At 40.9% G+C, this 12,130-nt stretch overlaps 1 protein-coding gene and 1 long non-coding RNA gene across 8 annotated transcripts in view; one reads left to right on the top strand and one right to left on the bottom strand.

The window, feature by feature from the left end:
• Positions 1-11,600, top strand: part of LOC113592871 (uncharacterized) — a 45,345-nt gene extending 33,745 nt beyond the window's left edge. Inside the window, exon 3 of the long non-coding RNA XR_008290941.1 lies at positions 10,590-11,600. This is a non-coding gene — a long non-coding RNA (uncharacterized LOC113592871). The remainder of the gene's footprint in view (positions 1-10,589) is intronic.
• The window catches only part of SCAI (suppressor of cancer cell invasion), a 148,876-nt gene that overhangs the window by 91,993 nt on the left and 44,753 nt on the right, over positions 1-12,130 (bottom strand). The window contains exon 3 of one of the 7 annotated variants that reach the window (XM_053204623.1): positions 8,265-8,409. The exons of the other annotated variants lie outside the window; for them this stretch is intronic. The gene's annotated coding sequence lies outside the window, so the exon portion shown is untranslated. The remainder of the gene's footprint in view (positions 1-8,264; positions 8,410-12,130) is intronic. 7 annotated transcript variants of the gene reach the window in all.

Here is a 12,130-nt window from a genome sequence, read left to right as displayed (position 1 = left end):
AATGAAGAAACTATGGCAAGAAGGGGCAGTGTGCCTGGAGGTGGTATTCCAGGCAGAGGAGGTGAGGGGACGTTTGGTAAGGGAAGATTTAAGGGGAGCCCTGGATGAAGTGAAGGGGTGAGCCATGTAATATCAGGGAGGTTCGGGGTCCGGGTGGAGCAAACAAGCACAGGTACTGAGGGAGGTATACACGCTGCATACTGAGGAAAAGCAACAGGTGCGCTCTGTAAACACAGCCCTAAAGAAGCCTCAGAGCCTCATGAATAAATTAAACAGGATCCCCGGCTGCTGTTTTCTGAGTGGCCAGTGTAGACATGAAAATCCAGACACTTACTTCCCAAGGCCAGCACCCTGGTGTGGGCTGAACATGCCCCAAGGGGAGATGCCTTCTTCTGACTGACCCAAACCGTCTGGAGAGACTGTTTTACCAATCTGCACAGAGGTAGCGTGTAGGCCACCTGCAGCCTCCAAGGGACTTCCCTTTCAGTACAATTTATGGGATCTGTACTCATCAAAACAAATAGGCCTGTTGACTCAGAAACGGAAACAGACTGATTAGGTTGAACCAGATTCTATAATGACATTCATTTAAAAAGGAGCTAAAATGTAAGATAATCACAACTTTCAATGTTCCTTTCTATCTGGATATTGGTAAAATTTTTTTAATCTGTTAAGTTCAATGATACCACGTGATATACACTGGCTCTCGATTCTGAAGACCCAAGGAGAAGTCCCATTTTTGCCGTTTTCACCCAAATCACATAGCTTACTTATACTGTAATCTAACTTCAATTTCCTCATTTGTGAAGTGAGGATAATGAATACTGCTCTATCTCATCAGGGTACTGTGATAAATTCTAATTAATCATTTTTTGTTGTTGTTGTTATTTAGATAGTCAAGTAAAAAAGTAAGGGACGCCTGGCTGGCTCAGTCAATAGAGTGTAAGACTCTTGATCTTGAGGTTGTGAGTTTGGGCCCCATGTTGGGTATAGAGATTAGATAAAAATAAAATCCTAAAAAAAAATAAAAAGTAAAAACGGTCAATGCAATTACACTTGATGCTGAACAATGTGGGTTTGAACTGTGGAGTCCACATATATGCAAATTTCTTCTGGTAAATACGGCACCGTACTGTAAATGTATTTTCTCTTCCTTATAACTTTCTTAATAACATTTTCTTTTCTCTAGCTTACTTGATTGTAAGGATGCAGTATATAATACATAGAGGAGATACATGTTAATCATCTGTTTGTGTTATTTATTGATAAGGCTTCCAGTCAACAGTAGGCTATCAGTAGTTAAGTTTTGGGAGAGTCAAAAGGTACATGCAGATTTCAAACAGTGCAGGGAGCTGAGACCCCTAATCCCATGTTTCTCAAGGGTCAACTGTATAAGAGAAATAGACAGTGTTTTTATTAGGGAAAAAGACCTTGTGTATATCAAAAGACTTTAAACCAAAAAAGTTAAAATTTTTTCAAATAAATAGACTTCCACATTAAAAAAAATGAAATTCCTTGCCCCTGAGAAGTTCCATCTGTTCCTGCTGCTTATAACCCACCTAGAAGGTCAACATGTGCCATGATGATGATGATACCGTAAAAACAGAGCAATCCTGAGACTGAGGGTTTCTCACAAGGGCACCAAGTGTCAACTTGACTGGAGCCCTCCTCTCCTCTGGGTTAATCACATCTCACTCTTCTGTCAGGCCTTTACTCTTGGCAGACTTAAGCCCTGTCCTTAGCACGAGAAAGTAGTTCTTCTGTGCCCAATTTAGGAAATCATTAAACGGACTTGTGTGTCCACCTTCACAAAATGTTTCTGGATCAACCCTGTCAGAAACGATTTGTGTTCCTCTGAACTCCAAATTACTCTGCTCCTACAGATCAGCTGCTCTGTGTCATGGTTATTTGTGAACGGTCATCATCCCCTTACTAGATTGTAAGCTACTTGAAAGCAGTAGCTTTCTCGAATATCCTTCGTCAAAGCACTTTATGCCAGGGCCTCGAATACTGTTCCCAGACAACTCCAAAATATGAACTGACCATCAAAGGTAGTTTATGGCAGGCACTGTTGTAGGTGCTAGAGACACTGTGTGTGTGTGTGTGTGTGTGTGTGTGTGTGTGTGTGTGTGTGTGTGTGAATTTAAAACACCAATGATGGCCAGAAGCAAGGAAAAGTGACTGTGGCAGGGACCTGACTATCTATGGAAGCTGAGGATATACATCACTTGAACATCTGGAAGGGAATTTCAGGGGCGCCTAGGTGGTTCAGTCGGTTGAACATCAGACTTTAGCTCTGTCGGCGCAGAGCCTGCTTTGGATCCTCTGTCCCCCCCCCCCTCTCCCCCTCCCCTGCTCATGCGTGCATTCTCTCTCTTCCTCAAGAATAAACATTAAAAAAAAAGAGTTAGAAGGGAATGCCAAATAGCTGCCATTAAGAGAATGAAAAAAGGTACATGTTCAATCTTCAGAGAAAGACGCCTCTATCAGATTGGCATGGTGATACGTGAGGAAACGACAAGTATTTTGTGAAGATAAGGAAACCACTCAAATTCCCAAAGGCTTCGCCAGCCTTTTGATCTACAAAGATGCAGATTAGGTATGAGGAGACTCCTCGTGGGTCGATAGGTATTCTACAAAGATCTCCTTGGGGCCAGTCTGGGTGCAACACAGCAGAGTGGTGAAGGTCGCTGGCACCCAACTGCCTGCACTCAAATCCTGGCTTTGCCACTTACTACTCGAACCCCGCCTTGTGGTATCAGCCAGCTATTTGACCTCTCTGTGCCCCCAACCTGCCCATTTGTAAAATGGGGGTAATAATGGGCTCTGCTTCTCAGGGTTGTCACGAAGATCAAATAAGAATGTACGTAAAGTGTCTGGAAAAAAGCCTGGCACACATTAAATGTGGTATAAGTCCCATCTAAACTGGGACAATTCTGTGAAAGGAAAGAGACACTATTAATATTTCATCGAGACTGTGTAGAAATGGAGACTGTACTAGGCAAACCAGGACATATGGTCACCCTGTAAGTGTCAGAAGAAACAAGAGGATGTGATCAGAGAGAATTCCCTGCTTCATGACTTTATATGGAGACTGCCCACAGGTACCATACAGGGACCAAATGTTAGCATCTGAATAATATTCTCTTGCATGCACATATGTTAGACTATGTTATTATTGTAAATCAATGGTTTTAATTACTATACCAATCAATATTGGCAGGCTTCCCTCAAGATTAATAACAAGCATCCGACAAATACTGAAGACATGTCAGGAAGAAAGATGGTAAAACTTGCTCCTGTCCTCAAGAAGCAAACCACCAGTTAGATGACTCCTGCAGGTACTTTCCTGCTAACAGTCGTCAGAGGTCATTGCTGTAAGCAAATACATCAAAGCAGGGAGATATCTCAAAGAAATACTGGAAAAGATAAAACAGGCATCTTGAAAAATGAACAGAGCAAAGAAGAGAAATAAAGTATTTCATTATTTTACACAGCACTGCCAAACAGATGAAGACATTCTAGAAAGAAAAAACGAAATTCGCAAAAAGTATTTGCAGTAGATAGCTTTGGTTTGGCCTGTGCGGCATCCATTTCCCTTTCTTTGTGGAATTCTGCTGTTTCATTTTCATTTTGTGCAACCTCAGTAGGAAAAAATATCCTTCCATTTGGAAGAAAACATAATTCAAGGGAAGGAAAGAGGGGGGAAGGAGGAAGGGAATGAATCAATCAGAAAAATTGTTAATTGTATGTGTGTGATTAATAGCTCAAAGAAAGAGATCTCAAGTTTTATAGACAGGCATTAAAATGCTTACAGATAAAATGATGTCGTGTCTGAGATGTGTTTCAAAATACTATGGGTCAGGTGAGTGGGCACAGATGTGGATGTATATAAAATCAGATTGGCTCTGTATTCATAACTGCTGAAGTTCAGTGATGAGTAAAGTACCTGGGGTTAATAATTCCATTTAGTTTTCTTTAGATTTAAATTTTTTCATAATGGTTATTTTTGGTTCATCTACAGTATGGTCCCAATTTTATATAAGCATTTCTCTCTATTCTTCTATCTATACACATACATGGAAAGATATCTAAGATTAACGTTCAGCCGGTATTTATGATGGGTATGTCTGGGTGGTAAGATGTGGATTAGCTTCATTATTTTCATCCCTGAACTTTCCACATTATTTGAATTCAAAATTACAATCATGTTATTTTCTCAAAAATAACGGAGTGAGGGACACATGGGAGGCTCAGTCAGTTAAGCGTCTGACTTCAGCTCAGGTCATGATCTCACGGTTCGTAAATTCAATCCCCACATCACAGGCTCTCTGCCGTCAGCGCAGTGCCCACTCCGGAAATTCTGTAGCCCTCTATCTCTGCCCCTTCCCCTCTCTCTCTCTCTCTCTCTCTCTCTCAAAAATAAACATTTAAAAATATAATGGAGTGATATTTCTTAAACAAAAAGGTTACAATCAAATATGACAAAATTGTTAACAGGTTGAATTTGGTAGGAATATGAATGATTGCTTCCTGTAGTATTTTTATTTTGTATATATTGTTTAAGTTTACCTATTTTGAGAGAAAGAGAGAGAGTGTGGGGGGGTGGGGGAGAGGGGCAGAGAAAGAGAGGGAGAGAGAGAATCCCAAGCAGGCTCCGTGCTGTCAGCGCAGAACCTCCCGTGGGGCTCAATCCCATGAACCGTGAGACCGTGACCTGAGGTGAAATCAAAACTTGGACACCTAACTGACTGAGCCACCCAGGAGCCCCTCTGCATTACTTTTAATTTAAAAGTTAATAAAGAGGCCCCTGGGTGGCTCAGTTGGCTAAGTGTCTGACTCTTGATCTTGGCTTAGGTCGTGAGCTCACGGTTTGTGAGCTGGAGTCCTGCACTGAGCTCTTTGCTGACAGCGTGGCGCCTGCTTGGGATTCTCTCTCTCCCTGCCACTCCCCTACTCTTCGTCTCTCAAAATAAATAAATAAATAAACATGCAAAACAATTTTTGATTCAAAAATATTTTAAAAATACTGGTGAAAATTCTCTAATCTTGGGACTAGATCTTTTCTCGATCTTGGGACTATTTGCATATTAGGCCAAGTAACTCTCTATTGCGAGGGGCTGTCCTGCGTACCAGAGAGTGTTTCCCTGCATCCCTGGCTTCCACCCACTGACACCAAGAGCACTACCACCATCCTGCTATCATGACAACTAAAAATGTCTCCAGGTATTTATCAAATGTGTTCCTGGGAGATAAAAATCCCCCACTCCCCGCTAAGAATCCACTGATCTAACATGTATCTTTTTTTTTTTTTTCTTAATGTTTATTTGTCTACTGGGAGAGAGAGAGAGAAAAAACCCCAAGCAGGCCCCACAGTGTCTGTGCAGAGCCCAACACGGGGCTCGATCCCGCAAACCATGAGATCATGACCTGAGCCGAAATGAAGAGTCGGATGCTCAACAGATTGAGCCACCCAGACGCCCCTAACATTTATCTTATCCAAAGCGGTCTCAATTCTGCACAACACAGATTCCCCAATCTGTAGGTATATCCTGCATATCTACTAATAATGTCCAACCTTGTATCACTTTCTTTCATATTCTGAATTCAGTTAATAATACGCTACTTGTAGTTCAGACTACTTCAAGTATATAAACCCGATTTTTCTGCTACAGATTTAATGATTCAATAAAAAGTATACTGCTTCTGACATTTCCTTTATTCAGTTCCAAAGCCTGAAACTAAAACCTTAGGCTATATATAGTACTATAACCTTCAAGATTATGGGAAAAAGCAATAAAGGTTATATAATCCAATCTTCTTAAAATATACTACTAACCTTTGGTCAAACTAAACAAGTCCCAAAACATGCCTCAAAGCGGAGTAACTCATACAAAGATGAAAGCTCAAAGGGTAATACAATTGTCCTCAGCCTCTTACTACTCAAAATGAGATCTGCTGACCAGCAGCATCAGCATTACCCCAGCTTGTTTAGAAATGCAGAAGCTCAGGCACCACTCCAGACCTACTAAATCATAATGCGCAATTTAATAAGCTCTCCAGGTGATTTGTATTCACACTAAGCTTATGGAGCAGTGATCCAGCTGTTTTTTAATACAGACTTGCTTGAAGTTGAAGTTTAGTGAGCTATATTCTTGTAATATAGAGATTAAGTTTCTTTTATTTTTGGAGACGAAATAAATACTGTATAGATACAAAATAGCCACAGGGCAAGAGAAAAATTAATGGAATCCACCTCTACCACCACCCCCCCCCGAAAACTATCTATAATCTTATGAAAACAATCTCAAAGATGAGACAAATGTCATATTTTAAAATCAAGCTGAGAAAACCAAACAGTTATATAATGGATCATTCCCATTTAGAAAAATTTATTTCTATTTATTTATTTATTTAGAGTGTGTGTGTGCATGCAAGTCAGGGAGGAGCAGAGGGAGAGAGAGAGAGAGAAAGAGAAGGAGAAAATCTTAAGTAGGCTCCATGTGTGGGCACCTGGGTGGCTCAGTCGGTTGAGTGCCCAACTCTTGATTTTGGCTCAGGTTGTGATCTCATGGTTCGTGAGTTCAAGCTCCACATTGGGCTCTGTGCTGACAGAGCAGAGCCTGCTTGGGATTCTCTCTCCCCCCCCCCCCCCCCCCCGTGTGCGCTCTGTCTCTCTCTCAAAAATATATAAATAAATGTTAAAAAAAAAAAAAAAAAAGCAGGCTCCATGCTCAGCGCAGAACCCAACATGGGGCTCGATCTCACGACCCTGGGATCACGATCTAAGCCAAAATCAAGAGTTCGATGCTTAAACAACTGAGCCACCCAGGCGCCCTGAAAAAAAATTTAATTAATTCTCTTGGCCAAGAGCAAAGCTAGTCTCAACAGCATAAAGCTATAGTTCCCAAACCCAGCAGATTATCCTGAATATTTATTTTTTCTTTTAATAAAGATTTCTGAGACCTACTTCCAGATGTTATGATTCAGGAGGGCTGGGATGCTCTATTTTTAAAGACCATTTTAGCCATTTCTGATGATTGGTTTTATTTGAAAATCGCTATCTTAAGAGGATAAAAAAAAATACCATTCTTTCTCATTAATTTTTAAAATAATGGATACACATTTGGCCTATAACTGATATGTAAAAGACTAAAATAAGGGACTAATCAGTCCTGGAGAAAAAAGTTTAGATGAAGGGAGATCATGTGGTTTCAAATTATCCACACCTAGAAAAGGGTGATCTGTGTCAGCAATCATGAAGTGCCCTGGAAGAAAACAACCATTTCTGAGGGTCTAAACTTGAACTCTATTTATTTATTTATTTATTTATTTATTTATTTATTTAAAAAAAACTTTTTTTTAATTTATTCTTGAGAGAGAGAGAGAGAGGAGAGACACACAGAGTGTGAGCAGGAGAGGGTCAGAGAGAGAGGGAAACACAGAATTGGAAGCAGGCTCCAGGCTCTGAGCTGTCAGCACAGAGCCTGACATGGGGCTCGAACTCACGAACGGTGAGATCAGACCTGAACCAAAGTCAGATGCTTAGCCGACTGAGCCACCCAGGGGCCCTTTGAACTCCATTTAGAATGAATACAACTAGCAACCTCCTTTAGCACCACAGAGTACACAACAGGAACTCAGAAATATTTCTTCAATGAGCAAATAATGAACACTGTGAGATTTTATGAAATATAAGTTAGATAAGTTACACTGCTGTGTGCAAGATAGGATCTACAACAAGGCCTCTAGGAAGGTTTGGATTTCAAGAAGGAATAATGAGGAAGAGAAATAGGAGAAGAGGAGGGACAGGAAGAGAATTAGGAGGAGGATGAAGAAGAAAAAGAATTTTTCCAAGATAAGAATTTTAGTGGCAACCTAATGGGCTGTTTCATGAATCTGTCCATTCTTTTTTATTCCATTGTCATTATCCTAATATAAGTTACTATCACTACATTGGAGCCTCATGACTGGCTCCCCCCACTTCTACTACCGAACCCCTTAAATCATTCTTGACATAGCAGCCAGAGTAATCTTTTTAAATGTCTTTGAGATAGAGAGACTGACTCAAATAAGAAATGGTAAGTTAAAAAAAAAAAAAAAAAAGAAAAGAAATGTCAAGTTCAGAAGTCAGGCCTCCAACAGATGCAACATCAGCGTTCAGAAATGGCAGCGACAGCATCTGTCTTAGTCTACTCTGGCTGCTATAACAAAACACCACAGACTGGTATTTTGGCTTATAAACACAGAAATTTATTTCTCACCGTTCTGGAGCCTGGAAGTCTGAGATCAGAGTGTCAGCATGTTCAGGCCAGGGCTCTCTTCTGTATCCTCACACAGGGCACAGGGGTTAAAGGATCTCTCTGGAGCGTCTTTTATTTATTTATTTTTTTTAATGTTTATTTATTTCTGAGACAGAGAGAGACAGAGCATGAGTGGGGGAGGGGCAGAGAGAGAGGGAGACACAGAATCCAAAGCAGGCTCCAGGCTCCGAGCTGTCAGCACAGAGCCCAACGCGGGGCTCAAACTCACGAACTGTGAGATCATGACCTGAGCCTTAGTCGGACACTCAACCGACTGAGCCACCCAGGCGCCCCTGGAGCGTCTTTTAAAAGGCAGTAATCTCATGAGGCTCCACCCTCATGTCTTAAACACACCCAAAAGGCTTCATCTACTAAGACCACTGATTTCAACATATGAATTTGGGGGGAACACAAACATTCAGCATCCTTAACCAGACATCCTTAACCAAGGTCTTCCAGGGGTGTGATCTTGGTAGTAATTCCAGATCTTTTGATTCCCTTGGTTCCCGCCTGCTTTCTAAACCATTAAACCAGTCTTTCTATCAGTGCTGTAAGGTACTTGAAAACCTTCCAGTAAATTCCTCTTCTGCTTATGTTGGCTAGAATTAGGGCTGATAATTCTCAGCCAAGAACCTTTCCTGCCTCCTCCCCCCACCATCCCCTTTTAATGACCTGTCACTCACTGAGTTTATTTCAGCCTTCCAAAAATGGGTATAATTAAAAAGTAAAAATTCTAAATACGATTTACATCACCAAACATGCCAATACACTACACACTCCTGCCACTGGGTTGTCTTGGAATGTGCTATAATCTAAGCTTATTATGCTCATCCCCAAAAGGGTGCCTGGGTGGCTTGGTCAATTAAGTGTCCAACTCTTGGTTTTGGCTCAGGTCATGATCTCACAGTTTGTGGATTCAAGCCCTATATAGGGCTGCACGCTGAGAGTGCAGGGGCCTGCTTGGGATTCTCTCTGCCTCTCCTCTGCTTGCACACGCTCTCTCTCTCTCTCTCTCTCAAAATAAAAAAATTAACTTAAAAAAAAATACCTGCATAGCTAGTTCATCATCTCACTCTTATCTCTGGTCAAATCACCTTATCAGAGAAGCCTTCTCTAAATAAAAGAAAGATCCTTCCTTATACTATGTTATTTTTCTCCAAAGTTATTATCACCATCTGACATATCATGAATTTACTTATTTATTTATTGTCTATCTTCAGATGTAATATAAACTCTACAAGGGGAGGGACTTTGTTTTGTCATTTCCCTATCTTTAGTGCCTACAACAAAGCCTGGCACATAGTAGCTGCTCAACAAACTCTGTGGAAGAAATGATTAAGTAAATTTTACCTTTTTTTTATAAAAATTTATTTCAAAAACTAGACATCATGATGAGCACTGAGTAACGTACAAAAATGCCAAATCACTATGTTGTACACCTGAAACTAATATAACATTGTCCACTATACTTGAATAAAAACTTGAAAAGTAAAACATAAGTGGATACATAAACATGTATTAATTACTTTCACACACACACACACACACATATTGTGACAGACATAGATATGTGCCACCTAGCTCTCCCTTTAAAGAAGGACTTGGTGTCCCATTTTCTAGGAGTGCTGTCACCCCTGAAAGATCACCTCTGCAGAGCTGCCTTGCCCAAGGTCATGTTCCTCCCAAGGTAGCCCACATTCAGTGACTGATGGAGCTGAGGGTATAATGGTGCAGCCACTTCAACCCAGTGCAGGACAACTTAAAAAGGCCATTTTAGCTCTAGGCTCCCTGTAGGGTCAGCTAAGACTACTGTTCAGGACAGCATCATAACTCAACTTCTTCCCCTGCCAAATCCTGCCTCTTTCCCATCCCTCCCACAGAGATGGACAGAAGGGCACTTCTTAACATCCTGTACACTAAACTATCTCAACTTCTGCCTCCAGGAGACCCCAGCCTGTGACACGCTTATTGTTAAAACTAAAAACCAAACAAACCAACAAACTACATCCCGATAAAGTAGAAAATTAATACCCTTATAACAGATTGTCCTACAATATTGCGTTCTCTCCTTCTACAGAAATGGTTACGTAATAAAAGAGTCCCCTGTTTTTAACTAGGCATAAGGCCAACCAGTAAAAACTATTCTTCTGTGTATCCAGGTGTGGCCATGTAACTAAGTTCTGGCCAATGAGATTTGAGCTTAAGTGACGTGTGTAACTTCCAGAACTTGCTCTTAGAGGAATTAATGTGCCCTCTTCCCTCTGACCTTTCCCCTTTTTTTGAAAGGGAATATGGACATAATATTGAGTATCTCAGATTATGTAGATATGGGTAACCAAACAGAAGGAGCCTGGAACCCTGTGGAGCCACCATACCAGCCTTGGACTGCTCAAACAAGATCATCACGTGAGAAAGAGCCAACCCTCTATCTTGTTAAACCCCTGTGTCACCTGGGTGACAGCTACAATGGCTTTCTGTGCTCTGTCCCTCCCCAACCCTATGCACTCTCTCACTCACCACAGCCAGCAAATGTAGGTCTTTATGGGAAGGCTATTCTCGGGCTGCCAGCACTTCCGATCACTTATGCACCCCTCCCCATGGACAGCAGTCCTTATGCAATGACTGATGGGGCCAGCAGTATTACAAAGGCTTTACCTTCTTATCTTGTTCTTGATTGTGACAGCTGTCAGGAATAAGCTCCAGAACTCCCCTGCAGGACTGAGCCAACAGTGTCCTCCCCGAGATCTTGCTTGATCCTTGCTGCACCCTTGCTTGGCCTCCAGTCCCCTTCCCTCTTCTCAGACCCACTTCCTCACCCCTACCAAGTTTCCCTGAAATTCTTCCTAGTAAGTCACTGCCCCCATGAAATCTCATCCCGTGTTCTATTTCCAGGGACCCAAACCTGAGATAGGATATATCTCACTGGATATATCCAACGAGCACCATCCCATTCCCTAGGGTTCCTCACAGTTATTACACCTGTACACCCTGCCAAACCTTGCCCTGTGCAAAATCAAATAGACGGTGACTCTCTTAAATCAAAATGGAATTATAGGGTATACCACATACCTCACCTTTTTCACTTAAAACAGTTCATGGACCATATTCCACGACTGTAGAATATACATACACCTCATTATCATTCAGGATATATGGTTGCCTATAATTTGAAGTCAAAATAAACATCAAAAACATTTGGTGGACACCTGGATGGCTCAGTCAGAGGAGCTTGTGACTCCTGATCTTGGGGTCATGAGTTTGAGCCCCATGTTGGGTGTAGAGATTAAACAAACAAACAAACAAACAAACAAACTTTAAAAATTTTTGGAGGAGAGAAGTGAAGAAAGAATTTACAAAGAAGAGAAACTTCTTTGGTTCATACCTGTAGTTCTGTTCATCAATGAGAAAAAAGATTATATATACACATTGACTTCTAGGAATACCAAACAGAAGCAAGGCAGAATTTACTAAAAATAGCTAAATTATATCTTCTTGATTCTGTATCATTAACCTCCTGAAAGAGATTAAAGTCCTGAAAAAAACTAATATATCACATATAGTTTATATATACGACAGGCTACATATATATAGCCTTCAATATATTAACACTAAAACAAATATAAATATATTTAAGATACATATAAAATTCATGTAAAAAGTTAGGATGTTCTTCTTTACAGTCTTGTGATCTAAGGAGGCGGGCAGAAGATAAAGAAGAATTATATGATATGTATGTGTCTTGTTAGTCTAACGCTCTTTGAAGTTTGGTGTTTCCAAAAAATACCCTTTTGTTACTGGCAAAATATATTCTGGATATTGCAGAAGCG

The sequence above is a fragment of the Acinonyx jubatus genome, chromosome D4, assembly GCF_027475565.1.
Source record: "Acinonyx jubatus isolate Ajub_Pintada_27869175 chromosome D4, VMU_Ajub_asm_v1.0, whole genome shotgun sequence".
Classification (NCBI taxonomy): domain Eukaryota; kingdom Metazoa; phylum Chordata; class Mammalia; order Carnivora; family Felidae; genus Acinonyx; species Acinonyx jubatus.
This window is presented reverse-complemented; position numbering and strand designations above follow the sequence as displayed.